The sequence below is a fragment of the Herpailurus yagouaroundi genome, unplaced genomic scaffold (genome assembly GCF_014898765.1).
Source record: "Herpailurus yagouaroundi ecotype Mexico unplaced genomic scaffold, PumYag 187, whole genome shotgun sequence".
Taxonomy (NCBI): domain Eukaryota; kingdom Metazoa; phylum Chordata; class Mammalia; order Carnivora; family Felidae; genus Herpailurus; species Herpailurus yagouaroundi.
Genome location: NW_024412418.1, coordinates 8557764 through 8578041, shown reverse-complemented (window position 1 = coordinate 8578041; position 20278 = coordinate 8557764). Strand labels below are relative to the sequence as shown.

Genomic DNA, 20278 nt, shown 5'->3' with positions numbered 1-20278 from the left:
ACCAGGGCAGCATTTTCCCAGGGTGGTGCAAGGCACCTCCCCAGACAGCTGCACCCTAGAGAAAAGGCCAGAGTCTCGGTGAGGCTGGGGGGGGCGGGGGGGGCAGGTGAAGAGGTCAGAGGCTCAAGGTGTCCCAGGGACTGGGGGGAGCAGGGTCCTTAGACTGCGGGAGGGGAGGCCAGAGGGGTGAAATCTTCAAAGGAAATCCGCCAACTTAGCATCCAGGGGAAGAATTTACCCCCCAGAAAGGACCTGGGGTCTTGGGTGGAGGAAACGCAGAAAGGGAGGAGCCAGGGCCAAGTTTCAGGCTGGGTGATCCCGGGGCCTCTGTAAACACCAGCAATAGCCAAACTTGAACGAAGCCTGTAAGTGTGGCCGGGCCCTTCCTGAAGCAGTGTGCCGCCTGGATCATGCCGGTGTTATTCGCTGCCACTAACAGAGAAGAAAGTGAGGCCCCGAGACGTGAAGTGACTTACCCAAGGCCCCACACCTGTGAAAGGCAGAGCTAGCACTTGAACCCAGGTCTGTCTGATTCCGGAGGCTGAGCTCTTCTCTACTGCGTGGGGCTGCATCGCTGTTACTCCAAGGGAACTGCTCTTGGCGGCTGTGCTGGGAAGGAGGGTCGGCTGGAAAAGTTCCTGGGCCCAAGCACCTGCCCCTGTGATGCTGGGTAGTCCTGAGAAAGTACAGCGTTGGCCGGGCCGCTCATCCTCTCTGTGCCTCTGTGTGCTCGTCTGAGAAATGGGGCCACATAGCACGGGTGCTGCCCATGTTACAGGGTTGTTGGGCCCTTCCCGGCCAATATTTGGGACAGCAGATCGGGGAGTGCCCCTTGGGCTCTGGAGGACCAAACATAAACACATGATTCGATGGGCCCCGAACCCAAAGAGAGGGTGGTCTGCTAGACCTCTCCCCATCTCTGGGCTGTGTGTTACTGGTGTGCAGCGAGGTAGGTACAACATTGAGAGTAAGTGATGAAAAACTCCTACTGCAACTTGACATTGCTGTGTCATTCTTTATTGTAACTTACAAAAGCATCAGTTGGCAACAGATTGGAAAACTTAAAAAAAAAAAAAAATCTCTTTCACAAATAGCGTGAGGAGCTCTGGCCCAGATCGTAACTGTGATTGAAAGTGGGAAGTGCCCTACTTGCTCAGGGATGTGGCGGGGAGGGGAGGGGTGGGAGAGGGAGAGCCCGTTAGGCTTCCTGGAAGAAGCGACATAGAGCTGGACCTCGAAGGGAGAGTAGAAGTTTGCCAGGTGGAGGAAGAAGGCAGGAAAGTTCGGGCCCTGGGAACAGTATGTGCAAAGGCAGACGACCTGAGGATCGGGTGGTTCAGGGACGTGGTCTTGGGTGTTTGCGAAAAGGTAGAGGAGATAGTTCCGGGAGCCCGACCGGGAGGGCCTTGAATGCCAGGCTGAGTCAGGACTTGAAGACTATTCTGGAGGCGGAGGTCCTGAGGTGGGAGATAAAGTCACAGCTTAGGAGGTGCTTTAAACGACCGAAGGGGCCATCCAAGTGGTGTTTCCTTTCGGTCTTCAGCCTCCAGGAAGGCAGTTTCTTGGTGCCCAGTGGGGTAAGTTGTTGGTGAGCCGGCCTATCCTTGTCCCAGTTGAGGCAGCCAGCCCCATGATTCTGCTGGTGCCTGGTGGCCCCTGGGTCCCTTCTGGCTGGACGGGCAGGCAATCAATCCTCAGGTGTGAGCAGCAGGCCTTCCCAGGCTGCTCTGGTCAGTGGGTTGGCACCTGTTGTGGCTGGCTGGCCATGATGGAGCCTTCGTGTCCCCGCTGCCTGATGCTACCGTGCTATGAACTGTCAAAGGGGGTGTCCCGGCCGCCCCCAAGGAGTCCAGAGCCATGCCAGGGAATGTGGGCAGGAGGAGGGAAGGCCGAGGTCTGAGGCTGAGGTGGGGGGTTGACCAGGCACTGGGCGCGATGGCGTGGGGTCCGAACAGGAGGTGAACAGTGGACAGCCGCCTGAAGTGGCTTCCTGCACCCACCCTCTGCTGGGTCAGGGCTGAGGCCTGCGGGTGTGGCTTGAGGAGTGAACTCTTGGTTGAGGCGATGACGGACGGTGGGTGTCCCATCCGGGGCTAGCCAGGTGAGTGTCGCTGCGGTGGTCTCAGCCTGGGGAGGAGAGGAGCCAGCCCGCCCTGTCTGGGGGCTGCTGGGAACAGCCCGTGGTGTGCCCGGGCCTGCGTGTGGCCACAGGTCCGGGGAGAAGGCTGGCCTGTGGGGAGGAGAGAGAGCTGTGGGAGGCCCCTCTCCTGCCCGCCCCACCCACACCCTCTTCTGGGGCCCCCCCCCCCCCCGTTCAGAGAGGCCCAGCCTCCTGCTCCCTCCCTGCAGCTCCCTGTAGGCTGGGCCCCCAAGCCAGCGGCAGGCAGGACTGTCTGGCTGCCATTTAGCGGGGAGTCCAGCTGCCCCGGATCCTGCGGGATGGGGCCGGGGAAGGGGGGGGTGCGGGGATTTGCAGCCTGCCTAGGTGCTGGCTGTAGGACCAGGAGTCCCTGAGGGGCTCTGGTTTTGACAGTGGCCTTGGTTGTATCTGGAGGCTTAAGGCCTGAGTCCTTGGACCTCTGGGGCTCTCTCTGCCTTGGGCTGGTCCCACACTGGACTCAATACTTGCCACAGCCCTAGGGTCCCCCTGGGGTGGCAGAGGGAGGCTCTGGGGCAGCCCTCCCTCAGGCTAGAGCTGGCGCTTTTCACTGTGAGCACCAGGTGGGACCTCCTTGCTTTTCAGTGGCCCCTCTCCCGGATCAGATCCTCCAAGGCTATGCCCCGGGCCCAAGGGCAGGTCCGGCCCTTTGGCCCACTGCAGCCGGTCATGGCTGCTCTGTGACTGAGCTTTGCTCTTCCTCCTTTGGTTTCCTTTTGCGGATCTGTCACCTGCCTCTGCCCCAGTTCCCTGGCTACCGGTGAGGCAAGGGCTCACTGGCCTGGCTCCTGGAGTCCCCTCCCCCAGTTTCAGGTAGAAACCGCACTCTTCCTTGGCACCTGCCAGTGGCTCCCTGCCCTCTCTGAGCACCCTGGCCCTTGGCCCAGGACAGTGGCCAAGAAAGGCTCCTCTGCTATTTCAGACTTCCTCCTGTCTCCTCGCACGTCCTTGTCTCTGTCCGCCTGGAGGATCCTTCTGTGTGTTCCTTCCTGGTCCCTGCCTGGGGCCACAAACGGGCCCCTTTCTGGCTGTCTCTGGGCTTCAGATTTGCAGCAGGTCTAGCTGCTTTTGGAGCTCTGTCGTGGCCACCTTCGTTCCTCAGTGCCCTGTATCCGTGGCCTGGATGGGGCCGTACGTTTTGTGGGAGCCCACAAAGAGACCATGTGGACGATGTCTCATTTGAGCTACGCAGCCGGCTTGGGAGTTAGCCACCCTCCGCCCATTGTGCAGAGGAGAGGGTTGAGGTGCCATGGGGCTCAGTGACTTTGTCAGGGTCTCTTAGGAGAAGTCAAGGGCAGGTGCCGGGACTCAGACCCATGTCTCTTGGCTCTTGTCTCGATCTCATTGCTGTCTTGCCAGGTGAGGTAAGAGCTTCATTGACCTTTGCTTTTTATATTGTCGGGGGTCAGAGGCTGGCTGGGGCTGGGGCTCAGCCTGTTGTGGATTAGGGCTCACCATGCGGCCACGGCCATGGCCATGGCTTGGGCTCGGTGTCACAGGGGCAGTCAGCTTCATGAGCATTTCTTCTCCTCCTCCTGTCCTGAATTCTTGTCCCCAGCGTGAGGTCCTCCCAGAGACACAGCCCCTACGCTGGGAGTCTGAGGCTAACACTAGGCATGCTGGCCGGTGGCTGGGGGCTGCTGGGACTGAGAGCCTAGAGCTAGGAGTCCCTGGGAGGGAAGGGGGGTGGAGAGACTGGCCTGTGCGTCTCTGCCTAAGTCACAGTGAGGGTCCACGGCCTCTCCCTCCTCTAGCGTCCGATGCTCTGTGCTTCCTTAAAGCCACTCTTGGTGCAGGAAGAATAAGGGCTTTGCTCCTACTGCCCTGATAAGGCTCTGAGGTTCCGAAGGGCCAGCTAACCCACCTACCCTTGTTTTCACGGTTTTTCGAATCCCTCCACCCCAGTGTGGATGCTTTCATACTTCCAGGGACAGGGAGTTCACTGGTTCCCCAGGCAGCCCACCGTGTCTTTTCTTATATTGTTTTACTAAGTTTTAATCGTGTATGGAATATACAAATGTACCTTTTCGTTGCAAAAACGTCAAATATTATTTAAACAGCTAAGTATTCTCTTCCTGGATAACCACAACATTCCAGCCTCCTCTGCAGGGTTAATCATCACTGTTAGTACTTTGGCATATAGCCTTCTGGATATTTTTCTATGCATCGACACACAGAACCTGTAGGAATATGTGCCTTTGTAATGGGTACGTGTGTGTGTGTGTGTGTGTGTGTGTGTGTGTGTGTGTGTGTTCAAACAAATGGTTACGGATCATTCGGTCAATGCTTTTCTCACTTAACATTGGATCTAGGAAATCTAGTCATGGTTTTGCATAGTAAACTACTGTAATTGTTTTTTCCTCCCTCCCTCCCTCCCTCCCTCCCTTCCTACCATCCTTTCTTCCTTCCTTCCTTCCTCTCTTCCTTCTCTCTTGCTCCATTCTCTTAATGAAAGGCATTTAGGTTAATTCTGATTTTTTTTTTTAATTTTTTTTTTCAACGTTTATTTATTTTTGGGACAGAGAGAGACAGAGCATGAACAGGGGAGGGTCAGAGAGAGGGAGACACAGAATCGGAAACAGGCTCCAGGCTCTGAGCCATCAGCCCAGACGCGGGGCTCGAACTCACGGACCGCGAGATCGTGACCCGGCTGAAGTCGGATGCTTAACCGACTGCGCCACCCAGGCGCCCCAGGTTAATTCTGATTTTATTCTTCTGCCTTCCTGGGCTTACCTAGAGTAGCTATACTGCTGGGTACGGGAGCCTGTTGCATTTTAAAAAAAAATTTTTTTAACGTTTTATTTATTTTTGAGACAGGGAGAGACAGAGCATGAACAGGGGAGGGTCAGAGAGAGGGAGACACAGAATCGGAAGCAGGCTCCAGGCTCCGAGCTGTCAGCACAGAGCCCGGCGCGGGGCTCGAACTCACGGACGCGAGATCATGACCTGAGCCGAAGTCGGCCGCTTAACCGACTGAGCCACCCAGGCACCCCGCCTGTTGCATTTTTTAAATGCTTATTGCACGATATTTAAAGTCTGTCCACTGAGACTTTGCACGGAACCAAATGTCACCCTGTAGTTCCCAAACTATTCCCGTGTCTCTTCTTTAGAGCCGGGGGAAAGGGCTACTCTCCTGTCCTCTGCCAAGTCCCCAGAGAGCTGCCGACGGTAGCCACGGGCCCTGGACACTTTTCTCCTTCACACTTGGGTTTTTCTACCCTTACTCAAAGGACGCGTTTTTGAGTGACCCGTCTCTTGGGTGGCTGTTGTGGCAAGTGGGCTCTTGGTGGCCTTCAAATCTTGGTGGTTCTGGGAAATCTCCTTCACCTCTCTGCGCCTCAGTTCCAGCCTCTGTAAAATAGAGGTGACAATTGCATCTGCGTCACGGGGCTTCTGTGAGGACAAAGAGGCGAACGCAGGTAAAACGCAAAGTGTTGTGTCAGGCACCCAGCAAAATCCCAACAGTGCTCTATTCCGAGGTCTCGCCGGTATAGCTGCGTTCCTCACCCCTGCGGACGGGGGCCTGTGCTCCCGGTGGGCAGCCTGGGATGACTCCAGCCTTTGCAAAGGTCTCATCCCCCTGTCCACTCGCTGATTTCCCAGAGGAGGCTGCTGCCTGGGAATGCAGCGGGTAATTGGATTTCTTCCCAGCTTGGCCCTGCAGGTCCTGGACCGGGGCCTACGGGGAGGGAAGGAGGTCAGCCTGACCCTTCGCTCAGTGGTGGTGGCCGGGAGCCTGGTAACGTAACCCCACACCTCGGGCAGATTTACCGGCTCTCAATGGGGCCCGTTGTGGCCGGGGATTTGATCTCCCTTAGCCTGCAGGGTGGGCAGGAGAAGAAAGCAGCTTGGGGCCAGCCTCTCCCCGGAGAGCCCTGGGGCCCCTCTGGGCCACACTGGCTGGTCCAGGCATGGGTCTGCCTTTCAGCTCCCAGGGCAAATCTCTGCAGGTGATTTATACTTAGCGCTGGAAATATGGCGCGTTTGCTTTTTCCTCACCTCCTCCCCAGCCTTCAAGGTCTAAACCACCTCCGATGCCATCATCTAATCAGCTCGTCACAGCCACCCGTGAAACGCGTGGCCCGGCCAAGGCCATTTCACGGATGCAGACACCGAGGCTCAGAGAGGTTAAGTGACTTTCCCAAAGCCGCACAGGTAGCCGCCGCTGGAGTTGAGACTATACCCAGGCTGTCTGGCTTCTTGTTCAGTTCTTTTTCGTGAGGCCACCCAATGTGACAGTCTTGGCAGAAGGTGCCTAGCTGGGCAGGCCTGCTTGACCTCTTTCCCTTCGGTCAGTGGCATGTGCGGTCAGTGAGCACAGAGGGTTGGGATTATTTCCTAAGAAGCGAGAAGCACCGTAGCTGGCCCGGGGCCCGGCCCTTCCCCAGCACCAGGCACAAACCCTCTCCGTCGCTAGAGGTGCAGGGGGACAGAGTGTGGCTGCGTCAGCTGTGGCCATCTGTCCCGCTGGGGCGGGGGCTTGCTCTCTCAGCCTGTCCTGTGGGGTGTGGGCAGGGGGCCACAGCAACCCTCGGGACGTTGGGTGCTCCTGCCAGGGAGGCAGGAGAACAGCCATCATCGGGCCCATTTTAAGACCGGAGAAAGCAAGGCTCGGAGAGGCCCGGGGGCTGCTCTGAGCTGGCAGCTGGCAGAGGGGAAACTCGAACCCCACCTCCTGATTCTAGCTGTAGAACCCTTACCAGTCACGCTTTTGGGTCACACCAAAGGCACTGAGCTGGCCTAGCTCTGAATTACGAGCGTGGCTGATGCGGGCTTGGGTCCTGGGTCATGAATGACTTCGTATTTATTGAGCACTTACTATGTGCCTGGTGCTATTCCACGTGTCGACCTGTAACATTTCACTCAATCTTCAGACCAACCCCATGGGGTAGATACCATTATTATCGTCCACTGACAGAGGAAACCGAGGCCCAGAGAGGTTATGTGACTCCCCAGAGTCATACGGGGGTGAACCTGGGATTTGAATCCCAGCGGTGTGGCTCCAGAGGTTGTGTGCGAACCACCACAATGCTTCTTGTGGCCAGGAGGACCCCCAGGGCAAAATACACCTGCCTGGCTCTTGGTGGTGCCGATGTACAGCACGGCAGGTGCTTGGTAAAAATGTGTCAAGTGAATGACTCCATGAATGACTGAGGCTTTAGACAAGCAACTCAGTCTTCCTGGATGTCAGTGAAGTGAATACCAAGCCGCCGTTCTTCCAGCATCGAGGGGAAGGGCCCACTTAGCATGTTGATATTTGAAAGTGCTGACGAGCTCAGGGCTTGGGCCGTGGCAGCTCTGGTCCCTCTGAGGGGGGACAGTGCCACTGAGCTGCTCTGAACCGTGTCCTGGGAGTGAGCGGTGCTGCCCTGAGCTGTCGCACTGGCCCTCAGCTGCCTGCCCCGGGGGGCTCAGCTGCATGGGTGGTGGTGGGGTGTCACCTGTGACGGGCCTTGGGCTTCCTCTGGGCCAAGCCAGGGGCCAGAGGGGCTGAGGGTGAGCACTGTGACTGCGTCCGTGCGGGACCCTTGCATTCCTAACGAACACTCACAGCCTGCTGGGTGATTCGTGTGCACGCGCGCGCGTGCACACACACACACGTCTTCTTGTCAATTTCCCAGGCCCGTTTCTTCCCCAGGCTCCCGAGGCGAGGTGACCCCTCCCGGGTTCCCACAGGTCTGGAGCAGGATTCTGCCTTCTGAGGAGCCTCTCCAGGTGCTCACATGTTCCCTGTAGGTTCCAGAAGTGTGGGCGGATATCAAACATAACCAGATCGGGGGCCCCAGGAGGTCTCCGGGGTGACTTCCGCCTCGGTGCCCCTGCAGGTAGGGAATCCCCCTCCCACTCAGATTTGCTGTCTTTGTAAATAGTTTTGACAGCAGGTTCCCTGCAGTGGGACTCGGGAGATGCAGTTTCATCCTAAGCTCTGCCACTGGTTTGCTGTGTGGCCTTGAGTAAGTCCCTTCCCCTCTCTGGGCCTTGGCGCACAGCCCTGTAAAGGGAGACCATGGGGCTCGCTTTTGTCTGCTGTTCTGTTCCTCCATTACGGGGTACGATTTTATGCCGCATTTTCTCAACCCCTTTTTAAGACACTAGGATATTGGGGACCCTCCACCTTGCCACGCAGGGACAGCGGGGCTTGGTTCTGGTATTGACTAGTCGTGAGACGGTGAAGAGCATGTGGTAGGACTTGCCAGGGAATCCCCGCTGGGTCCACTGCCCTCGGGCCACCCTGCGCCCCCTAAGTCGGCCGGCCAACCCCGGGGTGGCGGCCGGGGCCGGCGGAAGTGCAGCTTTTGGAGTTCATGAGATCGGGGTTGGAACTGGCTTCGCCCTGGACCTTTGGCCACCTACCTGAGCTCTCAGCACATTCATTCCTCACCTGGGAAGGCTTGGGGTTGACAGGATGAAATGCTTGAACTTCTCCCCAGCAGGCCCCCGGCACTTAGCAGGTCCCCAGCGGCAGCCATGTGGGTCTGTGGAGTGTGGTGAGGCGGGGGTCAGCGATGGTTCCGGAAGGCCTGCCAACGGCCCTGGAGGCTGAGTCCAGAAATAGAAGACCCCAGAGACAGAGGCTCCTGATGGCCAGGCTGGCCTCTGCCAGCCCCTGGGAGGCCACACTGAGCTGGCAGCGTGGGCCTTCCCTCCCTCCTGGCCCTGTTGGCTGCATAAATTACTCGGCAGCCTTTGGGCTAATTTTACCTTCTTGGTTTTCATGAATCATTTCCCATCCGGGGGCGTGTGAGAGAAATGGAAACAGCTCTGCCAGCTGGATGCCCCAGCGCCAGCCGCAGTGCAGCGCCTGTGGTGAGACCTCTGCTTGCGTGCTTGCAGGGGTGAGGACGGGACCCCTGGGGACCCCACCAGGGGCCCCCGAGGGCTCGCTCCTTCCAGCCGTGTCCCTGTACCTTCGGGGTATCATGACTTGGAGTAAAGGAGCCCCAGCTGGTCCCGGACCTGGAGCTGGGGCTGAATGGAAAGGAATTTGGCGTTGAGTGACCTTGCCGTGACGGCCATCGAAGGTCTGTTTGGACCTCAGCAGAGAGGTGGTTAACAGAGAGCCCCCGGTGGCGCCGGGGGCCTGTTTGTGATGAGCTCCAGGAGTTCGCCCGAATGCTGACTTTTCCTAGTGACAGAATACCAGAGCTGACAGGTCCTGACAAAGTCAAACCTAACCACCTTGGATGAACTGGGGCCCGGACCGGGGGAAGGAATTTGTCGAAAGTCTGTCCACCGGTGGAAGAGGTCAGGCTAATGGTTATTTGCGGACAGCTTACCCCTTCGCTCACGAAACCCTGTTTGACTGTTATTATTCCCATCTTCCGGAGGGGTAGCTGAAGGCACAGAAGGGAACGTAACTCCCCACCCCCCACAATGATACACTTGTGAGCGGTGGGGAATAGTTCATGCCGAGCCGTCTCACCCCAGAGCTCACGTCCCGACTTCCAGACCACGCTGCCTCTCGGAGTGGGGTTGCTGGGTGGCTCACACGCGCTCGTTTGCTTCTTCCACTCTGCAAGTGTGTGTTGAGCCCCTGCCAGGTACCAGGAACGGGGGACTTGGGAGCAGCCCGAGTGGACAGAGCCTGGGCGGCTGGTGAGAGCCCACCCCTGCGCCCCATCTCACCCGAGTCTGGGTTCTCAGAGGACAGCGTCCGCCCAGCACTGCGGTCCCAGCCACGTGGCCGTGAACTCGGATGCCGGGCTGGGCAGGGAACACGGCCGGCTGGGGCCGTGGAGCGTAGGCATTGGAGCCCATCGGAGCAGGGCCCCCACCACCCAGCTCCGGCAAATTCTCGCCATGTGGAACCACCTGCCTGCTGTTGCCAGTCCTTCTGATTTTCCAGCAAAGCTGAACATCGTGTTTTTACAGCAGATCTTCCGTTTCTTCAGAGTTGGCAACTGGAACAAAAATACAAATTAAGAAAAAAAAACCTCAGAAAACAAGAACGAGCCACCGGTTTGTAACCTGCGGATCCTTTCTTCTGCTGCCTTTCTACAGGCCGGTTTCCGGTTGGATCAGGTTCTGATTATCCCGCCAGGGCCACCTCTCCCAGGATGCCCCTTCACTACCTGCCATGGAAGACCATACCCCACCCCCTGACTGTAGGGTGTCACCCCCATGCTGGACTGCCACCTGGGCGTAGTGGAGATCGCATGGGCTTCGACTTGGATAGATTCCAGACGGCTGCTGTGCGGCCTTGATCAAGGCGCTGGCCCTCTCGGAGCCTCTGTTTCCCGTCTGGAAAACAAGTGAAGTAAAACTGTACTCACTAGGTTTTTGAAAGGACTAAACACAGTAAGACAGAAGCTCAAGTCAATCAGGACTAGGCCAAAATGGAATTTATGGGCCTAGCAAAGTGCAGAGTCCAGGATCGTGCACGGCTTCAGGAACGGTTGGATCCAGGGCTCGCACGGTGTCCTCGGCGCTTGGTCTGTTCACCTTAACTCTGCACTCCTTTGCGCTGGCTCCTTTTTCAGAGGCAGCCTAGTGTTTGTGGTGCCACAGTGGCTGCTGCCAACAGATCCGTAGTAACTCGGTTCTTTGAGCACTCGCCCTCTTCCCCGCAGGTTCCTCCAACGCCCCAAAACGGCCACTCCTGACTGGCTGGCCCTTTACCCTTCCCTGCACCATTCACTATGACTGGCAGATGCGCATTCTCCGAAATCGTCTCGTCCTTTGCTCCTTTGTTGCCTGTGCCCGGATAATTGATGTCTGTCACTGTTTCGAGACTGAGCTACGTGCCTTAGTAAATGGCCACAGGGGACACACACGGAGACCCCCAAGACGTGCCTACGCACGCACACACGTAGGTCGGCGAGAACCCCACACTTCTGGCCAAGACTCTACGAATCAGCAGGACACGTGACTGCAGCCCAGCGAACGGCAGGGTCATTACATGGTGGCATTGGTCACTGCACCCCCCCAGTCCCGTGGGGTGACACAATGGGCCCAGACGGTGACTGTGCAGGCGGTGGGGTACCCAGCGCGAGAAGAACTCGGGGCTAAGGGCCCAGCGCCTTCACACATACACACACACACACACACACACACACACACACACACGTCTTACTTGTCCGAAACTGGGGTGCTGGCCTGGGCCACCAGCAGTTCAGACGGGCGCTCTCCAAACTTACACGCGTGTGCCCATCACCTGGGGCTGTCTCTGATGCAGGAGGTCTGGGGTGGAGCGTGGGACTCTGTCTTTCTCCTTCTCCTTCTTCTTCTTCTTCTTTTTTTAATGTTTACTTATTTATTTTGGGGAGTGGGACGGGCAGAGAGAGGGGAGGCAGAATCCCAGGCAGGCTCCGCGCTGTCAGAGGAGAGCCGGACTCAGGGCTCAAACTCACAAACCACGAGATCACGACCTGAGCTGAAACCAAGAGTCGGACGCTGAACCAACTGAGCCGCCCCGGGCACCCTGGGACTCTGCGTTTGTAATAAGCGCCGGGTGATGCCCTTGGGGTTGGTCTGCGGACCACACATTGAGAAGTAAGGATTTAGGTGACTTTTGAGGTTTCTTTTAATTTTGAGATTCGGGGCAAGACCGGGAGAAGAGAAGAAAGAGCCAGTGAGAGGGGCAGGGGCAGGAAGGAGCAGCAAGGGGGGAGGAGGAGAAGACTGCTGAGGAAGTAAAGGCAGGGTGCCAGGCTTACAGGGCCCTCCCACCCATATTCCCCCAGCGTCTCCCTCCACAGACCTTCCCCTCCGGTCTCACCGTGCCCTGGGACCCCTTTCCTTGGAGCCGGAACGCCACGTGCTGTTTCCCCGGGGTCCTACCTCCCTAAATGGAGCCTCCAGCCCCGCAGGCGGGGGAAGTGTGGGTTTGAGAATACACAGGCCACCCTGGACAGGGGCCGGAGCAGGGAGGGCTGGGTGAGGGGCTGCCCGGCATAGACCCGTGGCAGTGGGCTCTTATCTCCCACCACCGTCCTCCTGGAGGCTTTGAGCAGGTCAGTCCCACCTGGGCCTGACTTTTCGAGCCAGGAAAGGAGGTGCCCTGGACCCAGTGGTCTGGGTGCAGGCTTTCAGCTCCCACGGCCTGCTGGAGGCAGTGGGATGGGAGAGCTCACTTTCTCCAGCCCTACTCCTTAAAAGCCACAGGGGACCTGGGTGCAGATGGCTTAAACTCCCCGCCTTCCTCATTAGCATCACGGGGGAGGGGGCGCAAGTCCCCTACCAGGGGACAGCAGGTGGTGGAGGGGAGCCCTCTCTGCCCACCCCCCTCCATCAGCAGAGGCCTCCCCTTCTGCTTCTCCCCGTTTTTGCTGGTTGCTCCCTGCCCGGGAGGTGGCAGAACAGCCTGCGGGTTATTTTTTAAACCATCATTACCAACACGCCTTTTAAAACTTTTTGTTAGATAGAAGAGTGTAAGAAACTTCCGTGTACCTGTCATGCAGCCTCAACAATCAATAACTCATAGGCGTTACTAATCTATTTTTTTTTTTTTAATGTTTAGTTTTTTATTTAGAGAGAGAGAGAGCAAGGAGGAGTACAGAGGGCGGGAGCGAGAGAATCCCAAGTAGGCTCCACGCTGTCAGCACAGGGCCCGACGCGGGGCTCAAACTCATGAACTGCGAGATTATGACCTGAGCCAAAATCAAGAGTTGGATGCTTAACAGACTGAGCCATCCAGGTGCCTCTACTAATCTATTTTTTAAATCCAAAATGCACGAATCCGGTGTAAAACTCTGTTGGATGTAAGACCCTTTCCTCCTCTCGCCCTCTGGCCCGGGAGCAGAGGCAACCACAGATTAAGAATATTCTCTGGGGGCGCCTGGGTGGCGCAGTCGGTTAAGCGTCCGACTTCAGCCAGGTCACGATCTCATGGTCCGTGAGTTCGAGCCCCGCGTCAGGCTCTGGGCTGATGGCTCAGAGCCTGGAGCCTGTTTCCCATTCTGTGTCTCCCTCTCTCTCTGCCCCTCCCCCGTTCATGCTCTGTCTCTCTCTATCCCAAAAATAAATAAACGTTAAAAAAAAAAATTAAAAAAAAAAAAAAAAAAAGAATATTCTCTGGGCCTGTTTATTTTATATAAAACTTACACAGCTTACTCGCTTCGTGTCAGTTGCCATTCTAAGTATATTACAAATATGAACTCATTTAATCCTAACAGCCTTACCAGGTAGGTGCCCCCAAGCACAGAGAGGTTAAGGAACCGCCCCCAACATCACACAGTGCTAAGTGAAGCAGCTGGGAGTCGAATCTAGGCAGCCGAGGACCAGAATCTGTTCTCTTAACCACCATTTTCTGCGGCCTCTCAACTTAGGCTATCTTGCCCCGGGTTTTGTTTTCACCACCGATTCCGTAACCCATTCAACAAACGTTTATCGTGTGCTCACTTTGCACCAGGCACGGTTCCCCTTGCGGGGGATCCGGCACTAAACGGAAGGTCAACATCTCTCTGCCCTCCTGGAGTTTACATTCTGCCTGGGGAGACAGAGAGCAAATAATATAAACGGGCACCACGTCGATTTGGTGGTGAGTGGTGCTCAGGGCAAAAATCCAACAGGGGAGGCGGGGCAGGACTGGTCAGGAGCCGGCAACTTTACGTAGGTGGCACAGAATGGGACACTGAGTAGAGAAAGGCCCCGACGGGAGTGAGGGAGCCCCGCGGGTCTCTGGAGGAGGAGCATTCCAGGCAGAGGGAACAGCCGGTGCGAAAGGCAAGACAGGAGCATGGGGTGCTGCAGGCCGAGCGAGGCAGCCCTCTGGCTGGGGTGGGAGGGAGGGGGCACCCCGTAGGCGCGGAGGGCGCAGAGGGCAACGGCGTCTTGTCTGGAGAGCTTTGCTGTTTGCCGCGTGTGACACGGGGCTCCGCGGAGGGTTTGATCCGACAGGTTGTAACAGGCTCACCCGGCTGGCCGCGGGCTGGAGGATGGACAGCAGGTCAGAGTGGAAGCCGGGAGACAGTCAGGCTGCCCCTGAAGCCCTTCAGGCCGGAGGGAGACGTGGCCCCGACCACGGTGGTGGCCACGGTGGGAGCCAGACGGTTGTCCCATCACCTCCCGCCCTGAAACAGCCGCCCGTGGGCCCTGTCATTTACTCAACCAGCCTCCAGACAACTCGTTGGTTATTTCCGGTCTTTTGCTGTTCTAGACCGCGCTGCGGTGAATACTCTCGCACGTGTATCTCAGTGAAATTCCTAGAAGTGAAATCACCGGACAGAAGGTCATGTGCATGTTTTTTAAAGGTTCCCGGCATATACTGCCCTTCACAGATACACCAGCAGTGCGTGGGAGAGAGTGCTCAGGTGATAGCTGCCGGCCATGGGCTTGGGGGACCAGGGTGCCAGCGGGGAGATGTCGTGGGCGCTCCTCGTTTGCCCCTTGGGAGGCCAAGGCGCCAAGGCAGAGTCTTTTTTTTTTTTTTTTAAGGTTATTTTGAGAGAGAGAGAGAGAGAGAGAGAGAGCATGGGGGTGGGACAGAGAGAGAGAGGGAGACAGAGAATCCCAAGCAGGCTCTGGCTGTCAGCGCCGAGCACGACGCCGGGGGCTCCCAACTGTGAGATGGTGACCTGAGCCGAAATCAAGCGCTTACCTGAGCGAGCCACCCAGGCACCCCAAAGCAGCGTCTTTACAGAGGCACAGCCAGAATAGGTAGGCAGGTGCCTCGACCTGTGGTCGGGCAAGTACCAGGGGGGATGGTGACAGCTGCACAGAATAGAGACCCGCCCTAGGGGGCTCGAGTAACAAAGAGGCATAACAGGGGGTGCACAAGTAGGCCGATTGCAGGAGCAGTTGACTCCCTTGTCCGCTGATGTCCCCGTCCCTGAGATGTTTTCCAACACCAGCCCGTTCTTTGGTTCTCTAACACCAGCTAGGTGTCCCAACGGCTCAATTCAGTTCTAAAGCCACCCAGAGTTAGCCCTGGTCCCCACAGATTGAAGACTCAGTCCCACGAGACCGTCCCCACTTCAGGGGGAGCTGGGGGGGGGTGCTCCGTCAGTGAAGCGTCTGATTCTTCATTTCAGCTCAGGTCCCTGAACTTGAGCCCCGCATCTGGCTCCATGCTGACAGCACGGAGCCTGCCTGGGATTCTCTGTCTCCCTCTCTCTCTGCTGGAGACCGGCTGCAGGTCCTGGGGCACCTGTGTTCCTTCTCCTCAGCTTCTATCATTTGGTCGAATGACTCACAGGGTTGAGAAAGTGCTTTACTTACAGTCACCGGTTTATTATAAAGGATACAACTCAGGAATAGCCAGATGGAAGAGACCTCGCACAGGGTTAAGTACGTGGGAAGGAGTGTGGAGCCTCCGCCTCCCGGCATCTCACGTGCTCGCTGACCAGGAAGCCCTCTGAATCTCGTTCGAGAATTGTTGAGGCCACTTCCTGAGTGAGAGAGCATATTTGCAGATCGTGTATCTGATAAGGGATTAATATCCGAAAGATGCAAAGAACTCATGCCATTCGAGAGCAAAAAACCCAAACAATCCTATTAAAAGGTGGGCAGAGGATGTGCCCGCAGAGCACACAGGTGAATGTGGATGCAAAAATTCTCAGCGAGATACTAGCCAACCGGATCCAACGAGACATTAAAAGGATTATTCACCACGATCGAGTGGGATTTATATCTGGGATGCAAGGCTGGTTCAATATCCACAAATCAATCAGTGTGATACATCACATTAATAGAACGGCTATCGTCAGAAGGGCAACAGGTAGCGAGTGATGGCCAGGATGCGGAGAAAAGGGAACCCGGGCACTGCTCTGGGGCTGTAAGTTGGTGCCGCCACTGTGGAAGACGATATGAAGGTTCCTCAAAAAACTAAAAGTAGAAACACCATATGATCCAACGTTTCCACTTCTGGGCATTTATCCAAAGAACGAAAACGCAGTTGTGAAAAGATCCCTGCACTCCCATGTTTATGACAGCCAGGGCATGGAAACCACCCAAGTGTCCACGGACAGGTGATTGGGGAAAGATGTGATATAGATACACGACGGAATACCATTTACCCGTATAAAAGAATGAATTCTTGCCGTTTGTGACAGCATGGGTGGACCTCGAGGGCATTGTGCTAAGTCACGTAAGTCAGACGCAGACAAATACTGTACGGTCTCGGGGCGCCTGGGTGGCTCAGTCGGTTAAGCGTCCGACTTCAGCTCAGGTCACGATCTCGCGGTCCGTGAGTTCGAGCCCCGCGTCGGGCTCTGGGCTGATGGCTCAGAGCCTGGAGCCTGCTTCCGATTCTGTGTCTCCCTCTCTCTCTGCCCCTCCCCCGTTCATGGTCTGTCTCTCTCTGTCTCAAAAATAAATAAACGTTAAAAAAAAAAATTAAAAAACAAAAAAAACTGTACGGTCTCCCTTCTCCATGGGATCGAAACCAAAGCAGACCAAGCTCAGAGACATGGAGAACAGATTGGTGGTTGCCAGAAGGGTGGGGGAGGGGGGAGGCGAAAAGGATGAAGGGAGACAGAAGAGACAAACTCGTAGGTGTAAAAGAAACAAGTTCTGGGGGTGAAATGCCCAGCGAGGTGACCATAGTTACTAATACTGTATTGCATATTTGAAAGGTGCCAAGGAAGTAGATCTTAAGTGTTTTCATCACAAGAAAAAGGCATTCTGTAACTACGATGAATGCTACCTGCACCTGCTGTGACGATCATTTCGCAGTGTAGACAAATACCAAGTCATTACCTTGTAGACCCAACACTAATGTAATGTTGTGAGTCAACTATGCCTCAATTTAAAAACCTAAGAATCTTTGTAGATCTCAATCTCCAGCCCCCCTGCCCTCCCAGGAGGTCAGTGGGTGGGGGCTGGAAGTTCTGACTTTCTAAACACTGGGTCTCCGGGACCCTCCCCATTTTGAGGCTATGTAGGGACCCCACCGGAAGTCACTCATTAGCAAAAACTCAGGTGTGCTAGTAAGGGGCTCCTCATGAATAACAAAAGACGCTTCTATTACTTGGGAAGTTCCAAGGGTTTCAGGTGTTCTTTGCCAGGAACTGGGGACAAAGAACAGATATATTACTTATTATACCACACCTTCCCTCTGCTCTGCCTACCAGCTTCCTTCTAAAGGGTGCTTCCCGAGGAACGTGGCTGCTTTTTGTAGCAATGGCTGCATCCTTTCTTATTCAAGTCCTGAGATCAAAGTCCTTTTCTTCCTTTGACGGGCCTGAGTTGGTCAGGTGTCTGACCTTGACCTCCTCCGGAGGGGAATGTCAGGTGCTGGTGAAAGGCCAGGTCCATGATCCAGTAATTGGGGAGGGGGGTGGTATTGCCATAATCAGCTTAGATTCATCTGAGCCCATACCTGGAGCTGACGGTAGGCTCAGCTTCTGAATCTTATAGGTCCTGGGAGGGAGGTGTCGCACCTGAACAGTGTTCGGTTCTGTTAGTGGGGAGGAAAGGGGGAAGGGGATTCAGGTACCATCAGTGTCCCCTGTCAGAAGCAAACACATAAAAAGGTGTCACTCTTGGGAACGCCTGGGTGGCCCCATCGGTTTAGTGTCTGACTTTGGCTCAAGTCATGATCTCACGGCTCGTGAGTTCAAGCCCCGCGTTGGGCTCTGTGCTGACAGCTCGGAGCCTGGAGCCTGCTTCGGATTCTGTGTCTCCCTCTCTGTCCCTGCCCCACTCATGCTCTGTCTCTCTCCGTCTCACTCTGTCTCAAAAAATAAACGTAACACATTTTTTTCAAAAAAAGGTGCCACTCTTGACCGCCTTCCCCACTTGACTCAAGAAAGTTTACAGTGCTTCTCCCAACCTACTTCTTTTTACGTTTTATTTTGAGAGAGAGAGAGAGAGCACGCGCGTGCAAGCTAATGAGTGGGGGAGGGGCGGAGAGAGAGAGAGAGAGAGAGAGGGAGAGAGAGAATCCCAAGCAAGCTCTCGCCTCTTTGCTGTCTGTGCTGAGCCCAGCTGGGGGCTTGACCCCAGGATCCGAGAGACCGTGACCTGAGCAGAAACCAAGAGTCGGATGCCTAACCAACTGAGCCACCCAGGCGCCCCTCTCCCAACCTCTTTTTATCAAAATCTTATCCATGGTGGAGTCAACCTGTTACCTTTAAAAGGTTCAGCAGGAGGGACCTCCTGGGGAGAATGTGCTCACCTGCCCCCCAGCTAGCTGTACCGCTGATGCTTCCCCAGAAACCGCTTTGCAGACAAAGCCTGGAACCCAATTGGGAGCCTCACTGGCCGGACCCCAGTTCCTCCAGCTGCAAAATCACAGGCTGGACTGGGTTAGTTTCCCCCATGGAAGTTCTTTGCTCTTCCTCTTCAGCGCCGACTTAAAAAATAGAGCGTTATAGGGGCGCCTGGGTGGCGCAGTCGGTTAAGCGTCCGACTTCAGCCAGGTCACGATCTCACGGTCCGTGAGTTCGAGCCCCGCGTCGGGCTCTGGGCTGATGGCTCGGAGCCTGGAGCCTGTTTCCGATTCTGTGTCTCCCTCTCTCTCTGCCTCTCCCCCGTTCATGCTCTGTCTCTCTGTGTCCCAAAAATAAATAAACGTTGAAGAAAAAAAAAATTAAAAAAAAAAAAATAGAGCGTTACCAACATCGTCTAAGCCCCTTCCTTATCCCTTTCCAGTTATGCCCAAAGATTATCCCTGACGCGTCTTCTTTTTTTTTTTTTTTTTTTTTTAATGTTTATTTTTGAGTGAGCGCAGGGGAGCGGCAGGGAGAGAGGGAGACACAGAATCCGCACCAGGCTCCAGGCCCCGAGCTGTCAGCACAGAGCCCCACACAGGGCTTGAACTCATGAACCCCGAGATAACGACCTGAGCCAAAGTCGAACGCTTAACCGACCGAGCCACCCAGGCGCCCGTGCCACTAACGGGCTTCTAACACTGCAGTTTTGCCTGCTTTTTAAACTTTATAGAAATGAAATTATACCGTATGTACCCTTTGGGGCTCGTTTCTTTCCTCGGCATTGTGACTACATACTATAGCGTGTAGTTGTGGTTTGTTTATTCTCATTTCTACATAGTAATCTACCCGCTGAGCTATTTTGTAAACATAAAAAGTTTAATGAATGTTGTACGGTTCTCTGTAATCAGCAGGACAAATGAATGAGCACACCAGATTTCTCCGCTTTTGCCTGGGATGATAGCGGCTAACCGGTTTACCCTGGTTAATCCTGGTTATCGCACACCGGTGTATATGGGAAAAACTAGGAAAATGAACGAGTCATTACACAATGCGTGCAGGCTTTTTGGCAGATAAAATCTTTCGAAATGGGAATCGTAGAGAAAAACACAAATAGAAGTCTTCATGATCGAAATATCAGGGCCCTTACTGGCCAATCAGTCGATTTGCATTCATTCATGAAATATACAGCAAGTGCCACTTATATGCCTGGTATTCAGTCTCTAATTTTGTTTTTTGTTTTTTGTTTTTTTTTAATTTTTTTTTTTTTAATGCTTATTTATTTTTGAGACAGAGAGAGACAGAGCATGAACGGGGGAGGGTCAGAGAGAGGGAGACACAGAATCCGAAACAGGCTCCAGGCTCCAAGCTGTCAGCACAGAGCCCAACGCGGGGCTCGAACTCACGGACTGCGAGATCGTGACCTGAGCCGAGGTCGGCCGCTCAACCGTTCAGTCTCTAATTTTGAAGCCTCCTTCCTCCCGACCAATTGGTTGGGTCTCAGCATCCGGTGACGAAGTCGGTGAGGGTGGCAGAACCTGAGACATTATTATCTTTGCTAGCAGTTCTTAAATTTAATGAGTATGAAGAGTATAAATGAGGGGCGCCTGGGTGGCGCAGTCGGTTAAGCGTCCGACTTCAGCCGGGTCACGATCTCGCGGTCCGTGAGTTCGAGCCCCGCGTCGGGCTCTGGGCTGATGGCTCAGAGCCTGGAGCCTGTTTCCGATTCTGTGTCTCCCTCTCTCTCTGCCCCTCCCCCGTTCATGCTCTGTCTCTCTCTGTCCCAAAAATAAATAAACGTTGAAAAAAAAATTAAAAAAAAAAAAGAGTATAAATGAGCTTTAAAGAGTTAAGTGACTTTTTTTTTTAAGTTTTTAAATTTATTTGGAGAGAGGGAGATAGAGAGTGCATACACCTGTGAGCAAGAGTGGGGGAGGGGCAGAGAGAGAAGGAGAGAGAGTCCCAGGCTGCTCAGTGTAGAGCCCGACTCCCGGCTTCGTCTCACGAATCATGAGACCGTGACCGGAGC

At 55.2% G+C, this 20278-nt stretch overlaps 2 long non-coding RNA genes across 2 annotated transcripts; one reads left to right on the top strand and one right to left on the bottom strand.

Moving 5' to 3' along the window:
• Positions 1-1768: 1768 nt before the first annotated feature.
• On the top strand, positions 1769-16213 carry LOC121043504 (uncharacterized). Its single transcript, XR_005796870.1, has 3 exons — positions 1769-1781; positions 7945-7956; positions 15401-16213. It is a non-coding gene; the product is annotated as an uncharacterized LOC121043504 (long non-coding RNA).
• LOC121043502 (uncharacterized) lies at positions 5192-9166 on the bottom strand. The gene is made up of 2 exons (XR_005796868.1): positions 8541-9166; positions 5192-5551 (listed from the first exon to the last, which is right to left on the bottom strand). It is a non-coding gene; the product is annotated as an uncharacterized LOC121043502 (long non-coding RNA).
• Positions 16214-20278: the final 4065 nt, after the last annotated feature.